Genomic DNA, 6,066 nt, shown 5'->3' on the forward strand with positions numbered 1-6,066 from the left:
AAAATACCCTAAGCCTAGATGTGCTAGTTACAAACAGTCTATGTTCCAACCAAACTAAGTTCCCCAAATTGAATTCCATACATTTCAAGGACTGTTCCTCTGTGCCTCAACTCAGATGTTTCTTAGAGTCTTCACTGGTACCACTCCCTGAAAGTCTTCTCTGCTCCATCTTTTTTTTTTTTTTTTTGGCTGAGGCAATTGGGTTAAGTGACTTGCCCAGGGTCACACAGCTAGGAAGTGTTAAGTGTCTGAGACCACATTTGAACTCAGATCCTCCTGACTTCAGGGCTGGTGCTCTCTCCACTGCTCCACCTAGCTGCCATTTGGGCTATGTCTTACTATTTCTCCATCACACTTTCTTCCTTGTGTTCTATCTATCTCTGCAAATGATGTATCCTGCCCTGGTTCATCTTTCTCCCAACAGGTCAAAGAAAACTCCTTCAGGAAAACAAATCTTGCTTCTATTTTTGCTTTTTAATCCCCAACACCTTCATGGTATCTTGAACATAAGAATGTGCTAATAAATGTTTGTCAAATTTGATTTTTTTTCTTTTTACTTAGCCCCAGAAGAAAGAATAAAATTAAATGGTTGAAATTTTCAGAGGTAGATTTTTGGCTCAAAGTAAGGAACAATTTTCTAACAATCAGAGAGCTATCCAAAGGTAGAATGAATTACCCAGGAAGTAGTGAGTTTCTCAGCACTGTAAGTTTTCCAGCATAAGCTGAATGATCTGTGGGAGATGTTTTTGATTCCTGCTCAGGAATGGGTAAGAATAAAAAACTTCTGAGATTGCTTTGTACTCAAATACTATGGATATACAAAAATTAAAGCTACTCCAAAATATAATAGGCTTCTTTTGGAGGTAGAAAGTTGAAGTTCCCAGTACCATAAGAGTTTAGGATCTGATTTCAAGCAATCAATTAATCAGCCATTAGGTATTTATTAAGCACCTAAAAATCAATCAACAAACATCTATTAGTCATTTACAAGGCATGGTGTTGAGTGCTAGGTATATGAATACAAAAATGAAACAATTCTTCTCCTGAAGGATCTTACATTCATTCTACTGGGGGAAAACATGTATGATTTGTTAAGTGTAAAAGGCCCAAGATGTTATAGGACTCACCCATCCCTATTAATGTAATGTAATCAGTGTAAAGACATGATGAAATTCAAAAGTGTAAACAGCGTGGTTTATGGCTTATGGTCTTTTAATGAAGTAGAAAATTCAATTGGGTCAGGAAGGGAATAGCTGGTTGTCTAGCCAAACAAGCTAAGCATGCCTCTGGGGGTTTTAAATGGTTGGAGGAATTTCAGCAGGACTATACAGCAGCCAGGCAATCAAATGGTAAATCAAAATTGGAGGTAAGCCTCCTGAGAAGGGATTTATCTTTGGCTGACCAATAGGCGACAAAGGGGAGAAAACACACTGAGCAAAATCAAACACAGATTCAGGACAGGGAACCATGAGATGTTCTACTTAGTCTCCAGGGCACTAATGGAATTCCACTCTTTTGATCTTATTTTTTTTCTATTCACAGGCCAGCCTTAAATGGGTTCTCACTTATGATAGGAACTGTTATCTTTTTAGAAGCATGGGAAAGTACTCAGCCCCAGACTAGAAAGACTTGGCAGCACAGAAACAATAACCAAAAAGAGAGACTGAAAAGGAGACTCTGAAAGGAAGTCTGAACCTTGACACCCCACCCCCCCAAAAGAGGAAAGATCCATTTGCACTATCAGGTTCTAAGAGTTGCAAAAAATTCATATCAAAACTTGGGGTTACTCACTTGTGCCTCTCCAGAAACAGACACTGTGATATGTTCCGCTTAATTTCTTTTTTTTTTTTTTTTGTTAAATATTTCCAGTTACATGTTAAAAAAATGTTTAACATTCATTTAAAAAAATTTTTGAGCTCCAAATTCTCTCTTTCTCTTACTCCTACTCCTCCCTTGAGAAGGGATATTGACTATACATATAAGATCATGCAAAACACATTTCCATATTAGCCATGTTGCAAAAGAAAAGAGACAAAAACACTAAGAAAAATAAAGTTAAGAAAAAAAAAAAAAAACAGTATGCTTCAATATGCCCTCAGCGTTCATCATTTCTGTCTCTGGAGGTATATAAAATTTTTTATCATGTGATTTCAGAGAGACCTGAAGAGACTTATATGAACTGATGCTAAGTGAAGTAAGTAGAACCAGGAGATCATTATACACGGCAATAGCAAGATTATACGACGATCAATTCTAATGGACATGGCTCTTTTCAACAATAAGATGATTCAGGCCAGTTCCAATGGTCTTATGATGAAGAGAGCCATCTGCATCAGGAAGAGGTGTGGGGGCTGAGTGTGGATCACAACATAGTGTTTTTCACTCTTTTTTGTTGTTGTTTGCTTGCATTTTGTTTTCTCGTTTTTTTTTTCTGATCTGATTTTTCTTGTGCAGCATAATAATTATGGAAATATATATAGAAGAATGGCACATGTTTAACATATATTGGATTACTTGCAATCTATGGGAGGGAATGAGGGGAAAAGAGGGAAAAAATTTGGAACACAAGATTTTTGCAAGGGTAAATGTTGAAAATTATTTATGCATATGTTTTGAAAATAAAAAGCTTTAATAATAAAAAAATTTTCCATCATGGATCCTTTGGAATTGTCTTGGATCATTGTCTTGATCAGTATAGCTAAGAGTTTCACAATTGATCAACCTTACAATGTTGTTATTGTGTTACAATTCTGCTCACTTCACTTTGCCCGAGTTAATTTAAGTCTTCCTAGGTATTTCTGAAACTATCTGCTTGATTTTTTTCTACTATAAACATTTCTTTTATCCTGATTCTTGCCTCAAACAGAAGATAATTAGGAAAAAATCTAAACATAGGAGATTTTCCTAACTAAGAGCTCTAAGCTAATGTGATTGTATTTTTTTTCCCATCCAATATAAACGCTATAAAGAAGGGACCTCAGGGCCATTTTGCACTAGCTTAAAAAGTTAGGATGTAGCTGATTAAATTGGGAGGGGGGGGGGGGGATAGGAAAGAGAGGGCCAACATCAATGAAAAGATAAACAGTAAATGCACCCTCCTTCCCTCAGGGAGGAGATAAGAAAAGTATGGAAAAGACTCAGTTCTGTCTGTATTCAGCTGGTAGGAGGTAGAAGAAAGGATTGAGTACAGTTGTGCCTTCTACAGTGAAACCCACAGTGTGATAAAAGTATATGAAAAGAAAATATAAAAAAGTAATAAAGGGAAAGAGATAGCAAGCAATTGGAGAGATCCTAAAAGGTTTCCTGCAGAAGGTGGTGTTTGATCTGGGTTTAAAAAAAAAATATATATATATATATATGGGTTTCTAAGAGGCAAAGGTGAGGCAAGAGTGCATTTGTCTCAGAATACAGCAGAGACAGGATATGTGGTGTCATGTGTGATAAACAATAAGGCTAATCCAGATGTACTCTAGAGTATAGAAAGAAGAAGAATATCTTTATAATGAGTGTTATCACTGTTGGAAAGGTAAGTAGAGGCCAGGTTTTGAACATCTTTAAAGACTAAAAGAGTTTATATGATTCTAAAGAGAGCCATTAAAGTTTACTGAATGAGGGAAGAGTATAGTCCGGTCTATTCTTTAAAGGAAATCACTTTAGTAGTTGTGTAAAGGAAAGATTAGAGTAGTGAGACATAAGATAGGGAGGCTAGTTAAGAGGCTATTAAAATAGTTCAGAAAAAAGTAATGAGAGAATGATCTAGGATAACGGTAGTATAAGTTGATAGAATTGGACAGATACTGAAAAATTATCAACAAGATTTGAGAACTTTTTGGATGGGAAGGGAAAGTGAACTGATAACATTCAGCTTGTGAATCTCAATGATTAGATGGAAGGTATAATAGATATAGGAAAATTTCGAAGTGATCTGCAACATCTAACATCATTTATTACCGTTCCCTCCTAGATACTCCTTCCTCTCAAAGATTTTCTCTCTTGGTTCTCCCATCTATTAGCCTTTTCTTTTTTAGCCTTGTTCGTAGAATCTTCCTCCAGCACATGCCCCTAAACACAGGTGTTATTTAAGGGTCTTTCCTGGGTCGTCTTTTCCCTCTATGCAATCTTGCTTGATTTCATCAGCTGAGCCAAATGATCATCAACAATTGTCTTTTGCCCGGGTTATTTCTACCTTCTGAATCCAATTCTCCCTGTGCAACAAGAAAACTGTTTGGATCGGCACACATATATTGTATCTAGGATATACTAGGACATATTCAGAATATATAGGACTGCTTGCCATCTAGGGGAGGGGGTGGAGGGTGGGAGGGAAAAATCGGAACAGAAGTGAGTGCAAGGGATAATGTTGTAAAAAAAAAAAATTACCCTGGTGTGGGGAGCCAGCACTAATCTACAGCCACATAAGGCCAACCTTGAATAGGTTGAATCTCCTAATCGCATCATACCAAAGACTTCCTGAATAGGAATCTCCTAATCACATCCTAACTTTGAATAGGCAGATATCTAGGCATCCCCTAATCACATCATAGAACTTCCTGCCACCAGAAACATCTGAGCAGCTCATCCTTGGGCGGGATACCAACCCTTTGTCATGGACCCCCACCCTGTACTGTGTTTGAACAACCCTGCCTTCTTTTCTACTGCTGTATATATATCTGTACTATTGCACCCATTAAAATGAGGCTTGATCAAAATGATTTGACTTACCTCCATTCTGCGCCTCCCCTCTCTCTTGCCCTTATCTCTTTTCTTCCAGGGTCCACACACTGCCTCGCGGGCCGAGGCACCCTGGCATGGGTTCTGTCAATAAAAAGTTACTATAATAATAATTTTAAAAAATGAAAAAAAAAAAAAAAACAATTGTCTTTTGGACAATCCTAATGGGATATCTCATAGTCATCTCACGTTTAACACATCCAAAACAAAAATTAATATTCAAAAAAAATTTTTCCCATAGCCTACCTCCCTTCCAAACTTCTTTTTAGTAGGTTCTAAAAAATGTTGCATTGACATATATTTATGTCAATTTATATTACAAAGAGATCACCACCACCCCACTCTGAATACTTACTTGAACAATGTAAAACAAGTGAAGAAAAACCATAGTGTGACTCATCTGAAAGTGCAATATTCTACATTTGAAGGTCCCCCAATACTTCATTTTTAAGTTTTTAAAATATTTTTATTTTCAAAAATATGCATAGATTTCATCATTCGCCTTTGCAAAATCTTGTTCCAAATTTTTTCTCCCTCCCTTCAATAGTAAGTAAACAAATATATTAAACATGTGTAATTCTTCTATACATATTTCCACAATTGTCATGCTGCACAAGAAAAATCAGATCAAAAAGGGGGGGGGGGGGGAGGGGGCCCCCCCCCCCCCCCCCCCCCCCAAGTCCTTTTTCTGGATATAGACGGTTCTCTCCATCACAAGTCTATTGGAATTGACCTAAATCACTTCATTGCTGAAAAAAGCCATGTCCATCACAATTAACTAATCTCATAATCTTGTTATTGGGTACAATGTTTTCTTGATTCTACTCGCTTCACTCAGTATCAGTTCATTCAAGTGTCTCCAGACCTTTCTGAAATCATCCTGCTGATATTTTCTTATAGAACAATAATATTCCATAACATTCATATACCAGGAGCAGCTAAGTGGTGCAATGGATCAGCCCTGAAGTCAGGAGGACCTGAGTTCAAATCTAGCCTCAGACACTTAACACGTCCTAGCTGTGTGACCCTGGGCAAGTCACTTAACCCCAATTGCCTCAGGGAAAAAAATCATATACCACATAACTTATTAGTTCTTATTACTATTAATGGTGTCATCATCTTTCTAATAATTCAGGCTTGTGATTTCAGTGCTATTCTCAACTCCTCTCTTGTACTCATTCCACATATCTAATCTACTGGCAATAAGAGAGGTGTAGTTACTTCATACCTGATTATTTCAATAGTCTTCTGTCTTCAACAGATCTTCCAATCTCAAATCACTTCCCACTCTAATCCATCCTTTTCTATTTTTCGTTTTATTTATATATACACAGC

This window comes from Sarcophilus harrisii, chromosome 2 (assembly GCF_902635505.1).
Source record: "Sarcophilus harrisii chromosome 2, mSarHar1.11, whole genome shotgun sequence".
Taxonomy (NCBI): Eukaryota; Metazoa; Chordata; class Mammalia; order Dasyuromorphia; family Dasyuridae; genus Sarcophilus; species Sarcophilus harrisii.